At 43.7% G+C, this 17,527-nt stretch overlaps 1 long non-coding RNA gene across 1 annotated transcript in view; it reads left to right on the top strand.

Annotated features, from left to right (window-relative positions):
- Positions 1-16,262, top strand: part of LOC138657666 (uncharacterized) — a 103,873-nt gene extending 87,611 nt beyond the window's left edge. The window contains exons 2-3 of the long non-coding RNA XR_011317121.1: positions 14,975-15,044; positions 16,062-16,262. This is a non-coding gene — a long non-coding RNA (uncharacterized lncRNA). The remainder of the gene's footprint in view (positions 1-14,974; positions 15,045-16,061) is intronic.
- The last annotated feature ends 1,265 nt before the right edge of the window (positions 16,263-17,527 follow it).

Below are 17,527 nucleotides of genomic sequence, written 5' to 3'. Positions count from 1 at the left end.
CAATCCAACATTCAAAATGGGAAATGCAAAAACCTGTTGTTAGGGCTAGCGGAACGCACCAAATAATGAGACAGATAGAGTATGGTGCGTTCGCAGCCTGGGGTCCACCGTGCAGAGATGGAACCTGCTGCCAAGTAATGACGGACTATATGGCGGTACTCATAAGTATACACACGTGGGTTAGACTTCACCCAGCGTGAAGGAAGCGATCCTGTTGCGTCACAGGATCGCGGTACCGCACATAGAGCGCGAGCAAGTAGTCAGTGAACTCAACCCCAACTAGGATTGAAGTCCGATTAGACCCTTGCTGGCACAACACCGCAACTGGGTGTGTAAGGAAGCTAAATAGCAATATTAGGGCACAAGAGTGCATGCGGTGCCGCACTGACGAACGCCACTAACCACCCAGGCTTGGGTAAGCAAAGCACAGAGGAAGTGTACGGCGCCGTACTGGCGGTCACAGCAACTGGACGCTGTAATGTGTGATTTGTGCTGTAGGATAAGTCGGGCGCTAGATAGCAACCATACACCTTCCGCGAACAGTCATTCAATAGGGAAGGGGTATCCAAGGACGACTTGCACTCACAACAAACACACATATGCAAATGTACACTAGCGCATGGCCGTGCGGTCATGCGCAGTTTATATAGTTGCAGCACAGGAAGTGGCCACAGAAACTTTGCCCTTCCAAGACCTGCCAAGAGGACCAATGGAATGTGCTGCAGAGCCTGAGCACATGAGCCTCGATCTCCAACGGGAGATCTTGCCCTGGGCATGCTCAGTGTGTGCAGACAAGGACTTAGTCCAAGAGAAGTCCGCTCGCTGCTGACCAGCACTGGCTTTAATGGCAGAAGCTGAAGAAGCAGCAGTAACTCTGTACAGAGTGAGGCCGGCGTCACACTTGCGAGTTTTACGGACGTAAGAGCGCAGAATCTACGTCCGTAAAACTCGCAAAAAATACGGCACAATTATTCTCTATGCCTCTGCTCCTATTTGCCGTATTTTACTGATCAGTATTATACGGCTTTCTACGGCCGTACAAAATCGCAGCATGCTGCGTTTGTCACCGTACTGCGCAAGAAATACGCCAATGAAAGTCTATGGAAGCGTGAAAAATACGGATTACACACGGACAAGCAGTGTGACTTGCGAGAAATACGCAGCGCTGTTAGAGAGAAAAGCCGGCAATTCAGTGCGGTGTACAGTAAAATCACACTGACAGCTTACAGTCCAATAGGTAGAATAAATGTGTACACATAGAATAGGTATATATATATATATATATATATGTCAGTGAGACACATATATGTATATATATTAATATTTATTCCAGCGCTATACAGCTTGAAAGCCGGTAATTCCAATACCGGCTTTTTCTTTCTCCTTCCTAAAACCCGACATGATTTGAGACATGGTTTACATACAGTAAACCATGTCTTCTCCATTTTTTTTGCAGATTCCACACTACTAATGTCAGTAGTGTGTATCTGCAAAATTTGGCCGTTCTAGCTCTTAAAATAAAGGGTTAAATGGCGGAAAAAATTGGCGTGGGCTCCCGCGCAATTTTCTCCGCCAGAGTAGTAAAGCCAGTGACTGAGGGCAGATATTAATAGCCTGGAGAGGGTCCACGGTTATTGGCCCCCCCCTGGCTAAAAATATCTGCCCCCAGCCACCCCAGAAAAGGCACATCTGGAAGATGCGCCTATTCTGGCACTTGGCCACTCTCTTCCCATTCCCGTGTAGCGGTGGGATATGGGGTAATGAAGGGTTAATGCCACCTTGCTATTGTAAGGTGACATTAAGCCTAATTAATAATGGAGAGGCGTCAATTATGACACCTATCCATTATTAATCCAATTGTAGTGAAGGGTTAAATAAAACACAAACACATTATTTAAAATTATTTTAATGAAATAAAAACAATGGTTGTTGCAGTATTTTATTCAACGCCCAATCCAGTCACTGAAGACCCTCGTTCTGTGAGTAAAAAAACATAATAAACCAACAATATACTTACCCTCCGCAGATCTGTAACGTCCAACGATGTAAATCCTTCTGAAGGGGTTAAAACATTTTGCAGCAAGGAGCTGTGCTAATGCAGGCTGCTCCTCGCTGCAAAACCCCAGGGAATGAGGCTAAAAATAGATCAATGATCTATATTTAGCTTTATTTGCGGTGAGGCGCCCTCTGCTGGCTGTTCATAGATCGTGGGAAATTACCTAGAAAGCCAGGGAGCTTTCTAGGTAATTTCCCACGATCTATGAACAGCCAGCAGAGGGCGCCTCACCGCAAATAAAGCTAAATATAGATCATTGATCTATTTTTAGCCTCATTCCCTGGGGTTTTGCAGCGAGGAGCAGCCTGCATTAGCACAGCTCCTTGCTGCAAAATGTTTTAACCCCTTCAGAAGGATTTACATCGTTGGACGTTACAGATCTGCGGAGGGTAAGTATATTGTTGGTTTATTATGTTTTTTTACTCACAGAACGAGGGTCTTCAGTGACTGGATTGGGCGTTGAATAAAATACTGCAACAACCATTGTTTTTATTTCATTAAAATAATTTTAAATAATGTGTTTGTGTTTTATTTAACCCTTCACTACAATTGGATTAATAATGGATAGGTGTCATAATTGACGCCTCTCCATTATTAATTAGGCTTAATGTCACCTTACAATAGCAAGGTGGCATTAACCCTTCATTACCCCATATCCCACCGCTACACGGGAATGGGAAGAGAGTGGCCAAGTGCCAGAATAGGCGCATCTTCCAGATGTGCCTTTTCTGGGGTGGCTGGGGGCAGATATTTTTAGCCAGGGGGGGGCCAATAACCGTGGACCCTCTCCAGGCTATTAATATCTGCCCTCAGTCACTGGCTTTACTACTCTGGCGGAGAAAATTGCGCGGGAGCCCACGCCAATTTTTTCCGCCATTTAACCCTTTATTTTAAGAGCTAGAACGGCCAAATTTTGCAGATACACACTACTGACATTAGTAGTGTGGAATCTGCAAAAAAAATGGAGAGAAGACATGGTTTACTGTATGTAAACCATGTCTCAAATCATGTCGGGTTTTAGGAAGGAGAAAGAAAAAGCCGGTATTGGAATTACCGGCTTTCAAGCTGTATAGCGCTGGAAAAAATATTAATATATATACATATATGTGTCTCACTGACATATATATATATATATATATATATATATATATATATATATATATATATATATATATATATATATATATATATATATATATATATATATATATATATATATATATACCTATTCTACGTGCACACATTTATTCTACCTATTCTACTGTAAGCTGTCAGTGTGATTTTACTGTACACCGCACTGAATTACCGGCTTTTCTCTCTAATATATGTGTCTACTGATATATATATATATATATATATATATATATATATATATATATAGACAGTATATATATATTTTCTTTTCTTTTTGGGACACATGGATCACTTCTATAGCGGTATGTTGGTTTTGCTAGCCTGCGAGAAAACCACGCAGTACGGATGCCATACGGATTACATACGGAGGATGCCATGCGCAAAAAACGCTGACACACCCTGCCTACGGAGGAGCTACGGACCACTTTTTTCGGGACTTTTCAGTGTATTACGGCCGTAATATACGGACCGTATTGTTTTACGCTGTGTGTGACGCCGGCCTGAGACTGAGCAAGACGCTGGGACCGACGTCCCTGCTGAGCAGACTCTACTGCGGCTGGATAAGAATGGGAGACCGCAGCGGAGATGGCTCGAGATTCCCCCTGTGCAGAAGTGGGAACTCGAGACCTAACACCTGTGTCTTTAGGAAAGCTGATTTCAACAAATGAAGAGAAGAGCTTAATCAAGTAGACTGGGACCATGTCATAGTACCTGGGGATACCGAACATAAATGGGGCTTGTTTAAGGACATACTACTAGAATCCTGTGGAAAACCTATATCCTCTGGTAATAAAATGTCAATAAATTAAAAAGAAACCAATATGGATAAATAAGAAAGTACAAAGTTCAATTATACCAAAACAAAGGACATTCAAAATCCTGAAGGCTGAAAATACAGAAAAAGCATTTCAGGAGCAGGGTTGAGCGAAACGGATCGGACACATTCAAAAATCACCGACTTTCGGCAAAGTCGGGTTTCGTGAAACCCGACCCAATCCTAGTGTGGGATTGGCCAAGAGGTCAGCAATCTTTGCACCAAAGTCGCGTTTCGTATGACGCTTTCAGCGCCATTTTTCAGCCAATGAAGGAGGACGCAGAGTGTGGGCAGCGTAATGACATAGGTCTCGGTCCCCACCATCTTAGAGAAGGGCATGACAGTAATTGGCTTGCTTTCTGCGGCGTCACAGGGGCTATAAAGGGGCGTGCACGACTGCCATATTACTTCTGCTGATCGTAGCATAGGGAGAGGTTGCTGCAGCTGCATCAGAAGAAGGGATATAGTTAGGGAGGGAAGATTAAGCCCCACTGCTTGTGCTGTAGCGATTTCCACTGTCCAACACCACCTTTTCTTTGCAGGGACAGTGGAGTTTATATTTTTGTGCATCAGCTCTGTAGCTTATTAGGCTGCCTTATAAGGCTCCCTAATAGCTGCATTGCTGTTTGTACGCCGCTGTGCAAACCAACTGCTTTTTTATAAGCAAAAATCCTGTTGCTCCTTTCTGCACAGTTATCTTGTTTATTTGTCTACAATTTTGTGTGCAGCAGTCCTTTTTATTGCTGCCATACTTGTACTGAGATCATTGTAGGGAGATTGAAATTGTACTACAGTCCTTGTATTTCTTGATATATTTTCCAGCCACTTTCTGCCACTTACATTGTGTAGTGTAATATACTGGGCCTGAGTTTTGGTGCAGTCTCCCCCCCCCCCAAAAAAAAAGGGAGATTTAAATAGTCACAAAGTGGATCTACGTCAGTTCTGTTAGTTTGTCGTATATCTTCCAGTCACGTTCTGCCACTTACATTGTGTAGTGTTATACACTAAGCCTGAGTTTTGGTGCAGTCTCCCCCAAAAACAGGGAGATTCAAATTGTCACAAAGTGGATCAACGTCAGTTCTGTTAGTTTGTCGTATATCTTCCAGACACGTTCTGCCACTTACATTGTGTAGTGTTATACACTGTGCAGTCTCCCCCCCAAAAAAGGTAGATTCAAATTGTCACAAAGTGGATCTACGTCAGTTCTGTTAGTTTGTCGTGTATCTTCCAGCCACGTTATGCCACTTACAATGTGTAGTGTTATACACTGTGCCTGAGTTTTGGTGCAGTCTCCTCCCAAAAAAAGGGGATTTAAATTGTCACAAAATGGATCTACGTCAGTTCTGTTAATTTGTCGTATATCTTCCAGCCACGTTCTGCCACTTACATTGTGTAGTGTTATACACCGGGCCTAAGTTTTGGTTCAGTCTCCTCAAAAAGAAAGGGAGATTTAAATTCTCAACAAGTTTATATACACCTTCTTCCTTGTTTTACAGTACCATATAACGGTTGTTATTTTGGTTAGATTTTCCCAAAAATGAGGAAGTCTGGCGGAAGAGGCCATGGGCGATCGTTGCCAGCTGGTAATGATGGTGGTGGTGGAGCATCTGGTGGTAGTGGGAAAAGTAAAATAGCACCAAAGGCCCGATGTGTTGAGCCAGCGTCATCATCGGGCTACACAAGGCCTCGAAGGCTCCCTTATCTGGGAGTAGGAAAACAGCTTTTAAAGAAAGAGCAGCAGGAAAAAGTTTTGGCTTTCCTTGCTGACTCAGCCTCTAGCTCTTTCGCCTCCTCTTCAGAAAGTTCCAAATATAAAAGCATCGAGTCATCAGTGGATGCTCCCGGTCAGGAACAAGTCGCTTCCTTCTGTCCGTCACCCAAACCAAAAGTGAAGGATGTGGCAGGCGACACTACAGTTTACTCCATGGAGCTCTTTACACAACTGTGCCTGGGTTAGAAAGGGAAATAGTTAACAGCCCATTACAAGAAGAATCGGACCTGGAGTGTACTGATGCACAGCCACAGCTAGATTATTATGCTGTTCCATTGACTCAGATCACTACATTGCTCTCGCAGTGTACTGAGCCAGAATCTGACCCTGTTGAGACTATGGTGCCCCGTCCCGAACGCCATAGAACCTTAAACGGTGACACAGAGGAAGGTGCACATGACATTGAAGAGGAGGTGATAGATGACCCAGTTGTTGACCCAGATTTGCAGCCATTGGGGGAAGAGGGTGCCGCTGCCAGTAGCTCAGAAGCGGAGGAGGATGATCTGCAGCAGCCATCTACATCGCAACAGCTTTCATCTGGCAGGCCCGTATCAGGCCAAAAACTTTTGTCAAAAACAAAAACAGTTTTAGGACAGCATGGCCATCCGGTGAATGTAGCACAGCGTGCAATGCCTGAAAAGGTATCCCATAGTAGGAAGAGTGTAGTGTGGCAATTTTTTAACCAAGATCCGAATGATCATTCAAAAGTTATCTGTAAGAAATGCTCAAAGACCTTTAGCAGAGGGAAGAATCTCCAAAATTTAAATACAACGTGCATGCTTAGACATTTAACTAGCATGCACTTGCAAGCCTGGACTAATTAACGAACGTCCCGTATCATTGGTGCACCTGCTCAGAATGAAGGTAGTGAGCAACGCTACATTGCTTCCCTCACTGTAAACCCACCGGTTAGGAGACCACCAGCAGCAACTGTGGAGGTATCGTCGCAAGGCCAAAGCAGTCGGGGAATCACAACGTTCTTGGTAGGAAACACTGTATGTAGGCCAACATCAAGAATACCATCCCCAACCCTCTCTCAATCTGCCATGTCCACCACCACCCCCGCTAGTTCCACCATATGCAGCTCTCCAGTCCAGCTCACCCTACAAGAGACTCTCGTTAGGAAAAGAAAGTACTCATCCTCTCATCCGCGTACACAGGGTTTGAATGCCCACATTGCTAGACTAATCTCGTTAGAGATGGTGCCCTACCGGTTGGTTGAAAGCGAAGCTTTCAAAGCCCTGATGGCCTACGCAGTACCACGTTATGTCCTAAACAGTCGACACTTCTTTGCGAGAAAAGCCATCCCAGCCCTCCACCAGCATGTCAAAGACCGCATTGTCCATGCGCTGAGGCAATTAGTCAGTAGAGCGGTGCACATCACAATAGATGCATGGACCAGTAGGCATGGCCAGGGACGTTACGTGTCCATCACGGCACACTGGGTTAATGTGGTGGATGCAGGGTCCATAGGGGACAGCCATAGTGGGACAGTTCTGCCTAGCCAATGGTCTAGGAAACAGTTGGCTGTAGGAGTTCGCCACCCCTCCTCCTCCTCCTCTAAGTGGCAGAAAGTGGCTGGCTGATATACGACAAACTAACAGGACAGAAGTATATCCACTTTGTGAGAATTTGAATCTCCCTTTTTTTGGGGAGACTGAACCAAAACTCAGGCACAGTGTAAAAAGCAACACAATGAAAGTGGCTGGAAGATATATGAAAAAATACAAGGACTGTAGTACAATTTCAATATCCCTACAATTATCTCAGGAAAAGTATGGCAGCAATAAAAAGGACTGCTGCACACAAAAGTGTGGACAAATAAACAAGATAACTGTGCAGAAAGGAGCAACAGGATTTTTGCTTTTAAAAAAGCAGTTGGTTTGCACAGCAGCATGCAAACAGCAATGCAGCTATCAGGGAGCCTTATAAGGCAGCCTAATAAGCTACAGAGCTGATGCACAAAAATATAGCCTCCACTGTCCCTGTAAACAAATGGTGGTGTTGGACAGTGGAAATCGCTACAGCACAAGCAGTTTGGGGCTTAATCTTCCCTCCCTAACTATATCCCTTCTTCTGATGAAGCTGCGGCAACCTCTCCCTATGCTATGATCGGCAGAAGTAAGATGGCGGTCGGCGTGTATGCCCCCTGTGATGCTGCAGAAAGCAAGCCAATGACTGTGCTGCCCTTCTCTAAGATGGTGGGGACCGAGACCTATGTCATCACGGTGCACACACTATGCGTCCTCCTTCATTAGCTGAAAAATGGTGCTGAAAGCGTCATACGAAACGCGACTTTTTGGCGCGAAGATTGCCGACCTCATGGCCGATCCTACACTAGGATCGGGTCGGGTTTAATGAAACCCGACTTTGCCGAAAGTCGGCAATTTTTGAATTTGTCCGATCCGTTTCGCTGAACCTTAATATTCAGTACATGGTCAGACACAAACAATTTTTAAAATGAACTTTTGTTCATGGGAAAACCCCTTTAAAAAGCAAATATCAACGCCAACATGGCTCCTCATAAAAAGTACGCCAATGACAATGAAAGGAAAGCAGCAAAGTCACAACGTCGAAGACAACAAAGGGCAAATGAGACTCTTGAAGAGCAACAGCATCACTGGAACAAAAACAATGCATATAAGCGTAAGCATCAAGCACATGAGTCCCCTGATGCAAAAGTCATTAACAGCACCGCATACCTGCCCCCATCGTGACATTGCAATAGCATCGGGCCTGCACCTAGTATAGAATAAAATCAAAGTAAAAAACAAACAAACCAAAAAGCATAGCTTGAATCATATCCTTTTCCCCCCATTAAAACAAAGATATCTAATATATAAAGCTGAATGTGTGTATGTATGTATGTCCGGGATTGGCATCTGCACCGTCGCAGCTACAGCCACAAAATTTTGCACAGTCACACGTCTGGACCCCGAGAGCGTCACAGGCTATATTGTGAGGTGAAATTTTAACCCCGCGCGTTCCACTTCACCAAACAATTTTGCCCCTATCTACATAATGGGGAAAAAAGTGAAAGGAAAAGTGTTGGAGGCGTTGAATCTACAGCCACAAAATTTTGCACAGTCACACGTCTGGACCCTGAGAGCGTCATAGGCTACGTTGTGAGGTGAAATTTTAACCCCGCGCTTTCCAATTCACCAAACTATTTTGCCCCTATCTACATAATGGGGAAAAAATGAAAGGAAAAGTGTTGGAGGCAAATTGACAGCTGCCAGATGTGAACAAGGGGGATGTAAAGAGTGAGAGCGATGGCGCCAAAGAGTATATACCGTACAGTTGCTAAGGTGGGGCCCCGACATGGGATACTCACCACACCCAGGGATATGAACACACACACAAAATGCGCCACACACTACCACGTGCTTGAACACATATCACCCTCAGCACACATTTCACCACACATTCTCCAACCTCGCCACATTAAAGTCGAAACACAAAAGTCGCCGCTCAAAACTCGCCACGCGCAGAACTCGCCACGTGCAAAAACTAGGCTCTTGCAAAACTCGCCACAAGTGCAAAAGTCAGCTCATGGAAAACTCGCCACACGCAAAACTTGCACACGTGGAAAAATTGCCACATGCACAAAAGTTGCAACACATGCAAAATTTGCCTCACACAAAACTTGCACATACTCAAAAGGCACCACACAAAACTCGGCACGCGCAAAACTCGCCATGCGCAAAACTTGCTCCACACAAGTTGCTACACTAACCTGTCACATGCAACTCGACACACAAAAAGTTGCTACACGCATGTTGCCACACAAAACTCATCTCACAAAAGTCGCTACATGCATGTCGCCACACGCAACTCAACACACACAACTTGACAAACGAAACTCGCCCTAAAACACACTGGTCTTATCCTTCAAAAATAAAAATCTGATTAATAAGCAGACAAACTACAACAAATGTACCATATAGGAAATACGGCAGCTGTCAGTCACATGACCTGTCTATTATGTGTATGTGTGAGCTAATATATACTGCCAGGGGGAGGGCTTCCTGTTGGCTGGGGCTTTATCAGGCTGCCAATTTAGCTTACAAATACTGAGGTAAAAATACTGAGCAAATAACGTGTGAACAAGGTCTAATACAGGAGGAGATGACACACAGGTATATACTATATACAGGGGAGATGACACACAGATATATACTATATACAGGAGAGATGACACACAGGTATATACTATATAGAGGAGGAGATGACATACAGGTATATACTATATACAGGAGGAGATGACACAGGTATATACTATATACAGGAGCAGATGACCTACAGGTATATACTATATACAGGAGGAGATGACATACAGGTATACGCTATATATAGAAGATGACATGCAGGTATATACTATATACAGGAGGAGATGACACACAGATATATACTATATACAAGGGAGATGACACACAGGTATATACTATATACAGGAGGAGATGACATACAGGTATATACTATATATAGAAGGAGATGACATTCAGGTATATACTATATATAGGGGAGATGACACACAGCAGGTATATAATATATACAGGGGAGATGACATACAGGTATATACTATATACAGGAGATGACATACAGATGTATACGTATACTATATATAAGGGAGATGACAAACATGTATATACTGAGGTGATGAGGTAAAAATGAGAGGTGTGAGGTGAAAATGAAAAGGTGTGAGTGCAAAATGAGAGGAGTGAGGAAAAATAATGGAGTGATCAGAAAATGACAGATGTGAGGTTGAAATGACAAGTGTTAGGGGGGAATGAGAGGAGTGAGGAAGAAAATGAGAGGTGTGAGGGAGAAAATGAGAGGCGTGATGGGAAAATAAGAGAAGTGAGGTGCTATAACTAACCACAGATATTTACTATGCCCAGGCAACGCCGGGCTCTTCAGCTAGTTAAAAAATAAAAGTAAAATGCCATAAAGAAAAAACTAAACATCAAAATTACGGAATGGCCTTTTTTTAATTGCTAAATCGTCATGTCACGCAAAAATTAAGCCCTCATATAGCTCTGTAGGTGGAACAATAAAAAGTTAGAGCTATCAGAAAATGGAGATACAAACCAAATTCTCTTTCTTTCTTTCTTTCTTGCAAACTTTTGCATTTTTTCACCATTAAATCCAAAACTCTGAAAGTTTAGTAGGAAACATAAACTATACTGAACTGAGTAATTATGTTACCCGGTCATTTTGGCTGTATAATAAACACTGTGAAAACAATGCTCAAAAAAAAACAATGGCAAAAAAGATGTTTTTTTTTTTTGCCATTTCACCACAACTGGAATTTTTCCTGTTTTCTTGTACAATGTATGGTTATATGAATGGTTTCATTCAAAACTACAACTCATTCTGTAAAAACAAACCCTCATATGGCTATGCGAATAGAAAAATAAAAAAGTTATAGCTCTTGGAACAAGGGAAAGAAAAGATGAAAACACAGAAACAAAAAGTGTCTAAGGCAGAAAAGGGGCTAAAGTGTCATGCATTTGCAAAAATGCATTTGCAGAAAAAAAAAAAAACACCATCCTCCTCAGAACTAGGTGGTCTATTCCATAATATGTAAACAGAAAACACAACACTTCTGTAATTACGGTGGTGCACAAGTAGGACAACCAAATCTGTCAACTGTAACGTAGAGACACTTGGCACTCACAGGTGTATTCAAAAGAAATTTATTGAATGTAGAAAATTGAGAAAAAATAAGTGAAAAAAATATGGATAGAGAAAAAAAAACATGTGAAGTCGCCCTATGTGATGGGCTTTGTTGTCCACCTCTGAGACTGGAGAGCGCCAACAGTCTCAGCGGTGAACACCGCAGACCTTCCCATAGCGCTACTTCACATGTTTTTTTCTCTATCCAGATGACTGATGAAGGTCATTTGTTGACCGAAATGTCCCTTATTTTCTGTTGATTTTCTACATTCAATACATTTCTTTTGAACACACCTGTATGAGTGCCAAGTGTCTATGTTATATTCCATAATATATGCAGATTATATCATTAGATCTGGTGATAGATCCTTTTTAAAGGGAACCTGTCAGCAGGATTGTGCACAGTAACCTACAGACAGTGTCAGGTTGGCGCCGTTACACTGATTACAATGATACCTTGCTTGATTAAATACGTCTTGTGGTTGTTGTTTAATATTTACTTTCACTTTTGAGTTAATGATATGCTCGTGCTCCGGGGCGGCCTGTGGAGGGGAGAGTCTTCATCTTGTGCTCTGATTTAGCTTTCATAATGCAGACTGCTGACAGGTCACTGCTCCCTCACTGACCTGCCCCCTAGTTTGCATAATGAACATCTGTCCATACTGAAGAAAAAAAAAACCTTCTGCAGGCAAGTGCTGGCCGCGGCACCCCGGCTGCAGCATAATCACATGTTTAATCACATTTATTATTGGGACATTAAACATGCGTTTATGCTGCAGCACAGGTGCCATGGCCGGCACTTGCCTGCAGAAAGTTTTTTCTCTCTTTTTCAGTATGTACATATATTCATTATTCAAACTAGGGGGCAGGTCAGTGAGGGAGCAGTGACCTGTCAGCAGTCTGCATTATGAATACCTAATCAGAGCACCACATGACGACCCCTCACAGGCCGCTGAAAATAAAGATAAAACAACAAGCACAAAATGAATTTCATCAAACAAGGTATCATTTTATTCAGTATAACGGTGCCGACCTGGCCCTGTCTGTAGGTTACTGTGCACAATCCTGCTGACAGGTTCCCTTTAAGAACATTTGTGTGTCTTATACACTGGTGTAACTTGTACCACAGCAATAAATAGAACTGGCAGATGAGAGTTGAAACAGGAACGTGGCAAGTGGCAACTACTGCAGATTTACTTTTGATCTATTTTTTATTTAGGGTCATAACTCCATACAATGGCTCCTATCTCTTTTTCCATCTAAACCCATCAGGAGTTTCATCTCTTTTCACATGGAGAAAGTGATAAATCTGCTGTAGCAGGATGGGATTGTTTTTTCAGTGCAGCACGGCTAGAGAGCTATCTTACATTATAAATTGTTGTGGGCTGATAGGAAAATAAATAGTAGTAGGGTCATTCAAGAAAATTATGTACTATAGTATAATCTGCATGTGAACTAGTTTAATTCTATTTTAAAGCGCGCCAATTGAGCATTGTCAATGACATGTATTTAAATCATAGTCATCTAGGGAGTTGTGCCTGTAATATAAATAGACAGGGTTCCCCCTACTGGCAGAAAGAGTCTTTTGGGAAACAATTCATCAACTGGTAGCTGCAAGTGACTGCGGCTGCCCAAATATAACTTGCATTGGGTAAGGAAGCCAAACTACGATGAGTAAATGGATATACAGCTGGTTCTTTTTTTTATTCGATGGGAGCATCATGATTGTCATTGCTTATATGGCACCCCAGGAGTTCGGTTGCCACAGTGACATTGCATCCCTCACAGGGGGTGATGTCATGCCTGGGAGAAAAGAGAGGTCCCCTTACCAGGTAACTTCAGCATACAACACCTTTCCAGACTCCAGGCAAGAAGGGGGGAGCCCTAACACTTGCTTTAGGGGAGCTTCCCTATAAACTCTGGCCTGGAGGCGGGGTTAGAGGAGTCAGAGTCCGTGTGAGTCTGGGGAGCAGACAGTGAAGGAGGAAGAGGCAAGTGAGGAGAATCTGGAGGATTGGAGCTGCGACTGAGCTCACCACAGGATTGAGCGCCACACACCGGACACTGGAATCTGTGGTTGTGTGGGAACTGCAGGCCCAGCAACTAGACCTGGAGGGCAGGAGATTGCAAGTCTCCTGGCCCCAGCTGACACCCTGAGGCACAGCAGCATACAAGAGCCCGGAGTCACCACTAGGGAGTGACACCTGGAACCGGCTCAAGCTGCCTGCTATGCAGGGAAATGTTTCATTTCATGGACAGATTGTAACAGGGACTTGTGGGGAGCTTAAGGCACCAAGGACCTAGGGAGCAGCGCAGAGGAAATCCACCTGGCTTGGTAGACCCTAAAATGGTTCCAGACTGCTCAGATTTCCATGACCACCTGTCACTAGTGCATCTGCCGTTAAAGGTAAAAGAAACTACAGTCTTTGTGTCCTCAAGTCCTTTTCCCACACCCTCAGATCTGCACCAAAAAACGTCCACGATACTTGATAGACTGTACTCGTAGCACTGGAGCCTTGATCCACCTGTGGGGAGCAGAACAATCTCAGCTGCGACACCATCGGCCCCAGCGGTTCCCTTAAGCAGTGTCGGCTACATATTGCTGAATGCTACAGGTGGTGTCACGGGAAATCCCCTGCAAACATTCCCTCATCACTTTTATTGCGTGACCAGGGCCACGGACCGGGTCACTGCTGCTGTGACAACCCCTTTAAGAATCGTCTGACCCGGTTCCGAGTACCCCACGGCCCTAGCGGGCGTTGCACTTACATATGTGTCTATTGTGACAGACAGTGTGTATATAGGAATTTGGCTAACATAGCACAGGAAATATGCACTTGGAAGTATACATGGGGAATCTTTGGATGGCCCTATAGAGAAGGTACTGTACTGGGCACTATTTACGACACTGGATGGCTTTGTGCTTATTGAGGGTATTGACATCAATTTTGGCTCTGTGGGTGACACTTATATCTCTTTACGGCTCTATATAAGGATCCTCTGTACTGTTATATTGACACAGAATTATTATAACTATTAAAGAGAACCTGTCATTAGATTTTTGCTGCCCGAACCACAGGCAGCAAGAATCAGAGCCTGTATACAATTGCAGCCATGCATGTTTTACTATTTTAGGGTAACCATAGTTTGAAAAGTTGGGTGATGGCTTTAGGGAGAGACCTGACTAGTCTGATTTATCCTTGGCTGACTTATCCCTGCCTCCCTCCAGATGACTGACAGGTCTCTCCCTCTGTACCCTATGACTGACCTAACGTTCCACTGCACTTATGTAGCTATCCCTGTTTTGTCCATACAAAATTTTCTTCAAAATCATGACCCTCGTAACATCAGTTCACCCCCCCATGCACTTAATAGCCCTCTGTCACGGTGCCGTACACAAAATGGCTGGGGATCGGTTCATGCAGCGTTATGTGCATACCCTAGTTAGTATATTATGTCTGCATTGTACGATATAACAACATTTTACCATTTGTCTTTTTTGTCTTCCCTATGTCCACAGAGTGTAAGCTTGTGAGCAGGGTTCCCACTCTTTTTCGGAGAGACGACAATGGAAGTGAGACAACGAATAAGTAAGCACAAGAGCACGACACGCACTAATTTAAACGACTTACCAATCCCCAAGCACTTCAGTGAGTGTAGACATTCTATTAACCAGCTGCGCTTTAGAGTAATTGATGGGGTCCCGGCCCTGAGGAGAGGGGGTGACAGGAATCTCAAATTGAAACAAAGAACTAAGAACTAAGGTGGATCTCAATATTGGGAACACTGCAGCCCAAGGGGCTCAATATAGATTATAATCTGCAGATTTGTATGACATAATTGTGTCAACGATATTTGAGTCTGATGGGCTATGGTTAATAGAGTATCAGTATTTATGGATATTGTGACCTTCCCTACTCACTCAGTGAGCGTGTTCCCCCTTGTGTATTTGTATTGCTATGTTGTGTTTTTCGTTATTTTTGTTTATATGTACTTGTTTTTATAATTTTTTCCTCTTTTTCTTTTTTCTTTTTATTGTATTTGACATCCGAGGAACAGATGGAGGATCTCTATTTGCTATTTCGTTTGTTTCTTGTTCTATATATAGTTTGTATTCTGTATTATTTGGTGCTGTGTTCCTCCCTGTGTTCCTTGCCTGTCAAATCTTTGTTTTTTGGCAGGGGTGGTTGCCATGGAGATGGCTGTGTCTGCGTCCTCTCTCGAGCGCAGGCTCAGTGCGGCGTGTGGGCGGGCTGGATACCATAGCGTATACTCGCTGTGGTCTCCGGTCCGGTCATGTGACCTGTCGCTGGGTCTTGTGTCTCTGGCGTTGGCGCTCGTCCTGGGACGCCTGGCGCGTGCGCGCCTGGTTGCATTATGGGGCGGTCAGGTGATCGTCGCTGTGGTGCGCCTTGTGCGCATGCGCCGGCGCTCTATGGCGTCCGGGACGTCTGGCGCGTGCGCGCTTGGTTGCACTGTGGGGCGGTCAGGTGATCGTCGCTGTGGTGCGCCTTGCGCGCATGCGCCGGCGTTCTGTGGCGTCCGGACATATCCCTGCATGCTTTGGTAGGATTGGTTGGATTCACTTTGTGCGCTCTTTTTCCCAGCATACGGCGATTGGAGGATAAAGGGGACTGGCTCGTGGACATCATGTGATTGGTGGAGGTGTCACCATAGCAACTAGGCAACAAACACAACCATTGGACTGTGAACCTGTGTTATGCCCGTTTATATATGTGGTTTTAAGTGTTATGTCCTTCTGTGTGTATAGTTTTATGCAGTATGGATAGTGGGGATGATGTTTAGCTGCAATTGGATTTGTACATATATAGTAGTAGATATTTAAGCATATTAGATTTGATGTATATGTAATAAAGGCCGCCCCTAGATGGTGATTGGTGCTCATGTGGGCTCCACACTATTTAAGATGGCCACTTTTGATACTGTGCATACTTGACAAAGGCCAACCCGGCCGAAACGTTGTATTTTATTATGGCAGAATAAAGACTTTTTTTTGGATATTCATCACCTGGTACGGATGCTGCTCTTCCTTTTCGTATAGGTTTCCTTTGATAGTCTCAGGGTAAGGCTGGAGTCACACTATACATATGAAAACTCCTCGTCCTAGTCTCCCAGCGGAAAGTCGAACGAGTGTTCTCCGTATGGTAATCCATGTATAATGCATTTGCAATGCGATTCATGCGATTTTTTTCTCGGCTATTTATCCATATGACATCCGTTTGGCATCCGTATGGCTTTACATTTCTCACTGATTTTCCCTATGTACTGTCCCATTTAATTAACTAGCTCAATGGTCTGAAATGAATAAAAACCTAATCAAGAAGGCCACACATTGGCTCCACACGTTAACTCCTCAAATCTTTCAAATAGAGGTCCTGCTGGTGTCTTGTTTTTGCTGGTTTGTGTCAAACATGTGTGACAGGCTAACATAAAAACACAACTGAGCAGGTTCTTTTCCATTGGGTCTTGTCTCAACATTTTGGGGAGCCTTACCCAGAGATTGTTGATCTGAGGAGGCGGAGACGGATGTGGGTACATCAACTTTTAAGGCGATGGCTCACAAAAGGACATTTCCACCGACTGTATGGTTCTCTACGCAGCCATCCTGACAAGTTCTATCAGTACTGTCGAATGAGCATTACTACATTTGACCTTCTTTTGGAGGCTGTGCGACCTGGGCTAACCTTCAAGGACACAAAGATGTGCAAATGTATTTTGGCAGAGGAGCGTCTTTTACTTCGAGTACAGTATATATTTATCCTCTATTTGTGAGCTATTAAATGTAATCATCCTTTTGAATCCCGCTCCGGCCATATGTTTTTGGAAATAATGTGTGAATGTTTATGGCATCTTTACTTCAATTACCTAACAACTTTTTGCCATTATCACTCCCTGATGTTCTACCAAATTTACTGTTCCTTAGCATGTAATAGTGATGTCTATTGTTGACCGAGGGCTTAGTTTGCTACGTTGCTTACTTTTATGATTGACTACACTGTTAATATTATGCATGGAGATGTCTTTCTGATTTATTGTTAGCTTATTGTTAATT

The sequence above is a fragment of the Ranitomeya imitator genome, chromosome 1 (assembly GCF_032444005.1).
Source record: "Ranitomeya imitator isolate aRanImi1 chromosome 1, aRanImi1.pri, whole genome shotgun sequence".
Classification (NCBI taxonomy): Eukaryota; Metazoa; Chordata; class Amphibia; order Anura; family Dendrobatidae; genus Ranitomeya; species Ranitomeya imitator.
Note: the sequence above shows the minus strand (reverse complement) of the source record. Positions and strands in the feature narration are given on the sequence as shown.